At 38.9% G+C, this 1,176-nt stretch overlaps 1 long non-coding RNA gene across 1 annotated transcript; it reads left to right on the forward strand.

Moving 5' to 3' along the window:
* LOC106535308 (uncharacterized) lies at window positions 1-847 on the forward strand. The gene is made up of 2 exons (XR_001312423.1): window positions 1-327; window positions 428-847. It is a non-coding gene; the product is annotated as an uncharacterized LOC106535308 (long non-coding RNA).
* The last annotated feature ends 329 nt before the right edge of the window (window positions 848-1,176 follow it).

The raw sequence follows: 1,176 nt of genomic DNA on the forward strand, positions 1-1,176 counted from the left end.
TGGACAGATGTTTGGACCGTCAATTGGACAGATGTTTGGACCGTCAATTGGACAGATGTTTGGCCCGTTAATTGGACAGATGTTTGGACCCGTTAATTGGACAGATGTTTGGACCCGTTAATTGGACAGATGTTTGGACCCGTTAATTGGACAGATGTTTGGACCCGTTAATTGGACAGATGTTTGGACCCGTTAATTGGACAGATGTTTGGACCCGTTAATTGGACAGATGTTTGGGCTGTTAATTGGACGTGTCGTTTGTTTCTCTGTTTTTCAGGCTGCATCCTTAATGAAGACAACTTTACCATGAGGTGTCCAGAACACAAGGTAAACAGATGTGGTCCTGGTCCGACCCAGGTCCAGTTCCTGGTTCTACTGTAAATATTTTCAGAACTTCTCCCTGATATTTATCTTTTGAACCCACCAGAACAAAGTCTGGACCACCACGAGCCGACAAGACAAGAGATGACAGCAAAACCCCTGCAGGTTCAAGCTTTTGATTGATTGATTGAATGAATGAATGAATGGTTGGTTGGTTGGTTGGTTGATTTGTTAGTTAATTGGTTGGTTGGGTGGTTTTTTTGGTTGATTGATTGATTGGTTGATTCATTCATTGGTTAATTGGTTGGTTGGTTGGTTGGTTGGTTGATCAGTTGTGTGGCTTCTGATTTGTTTTTCTTTCTTCTTCTGTACATCATGAAGGCTACATTCACTGTGCAGAACGATCAGATCTTCTGTGTTGGACCATGACAGTTTACAGAGGAAATATAGATGTTAACATGTTTCAGTCCGGGTTACATCTGCATACATGGCAACTCCTTCAGACATTTAGCTGTATCTTCACTCTCAAAAACCTCTGTTATGATGTAATGAAAACAGCTGCAGGGACGGGCAGATCTGTATGGAGGACTGAAACTGACAGAATTAGAAATAAAAGCAGAAATATATAAATGAACCAATAAATACACAAATACACTTAAAATGCACCATTTAAATTAAAAAAGGAGAACTTTACCTGATGTTTTATAATTTCATTGACACTCACATTTATTACTTCTTGTTTTTCTTTGTGTTTCTGTGCCTAATTTTTTTAACTTTTCACACAAGTCTTTATTTCCGTGTGTTGCTTTTACATTTCTCTGTTTTTACTTCACCTTATGCATTTCTGCTTCATTA

This window comes from Austrofundulus limnaeus, unplaced genomic scaffold, assembly GCF_001266775.1.
Source record: "Austrofundulus limnaeus strain Quisiro unplaced genomic scaffold, Austrofundulus_limnaeus-1.0 Scaffold1411, whole genome shotgun sequence".
In the NCBI taxonomy this organism is placed as follows: Eukaryota; Metazoa; Chordata; class Actinopteri; order Cyprinodontiformes; family Rivulidae; genus Austrofundulus; species Austrofundulus limnaeus.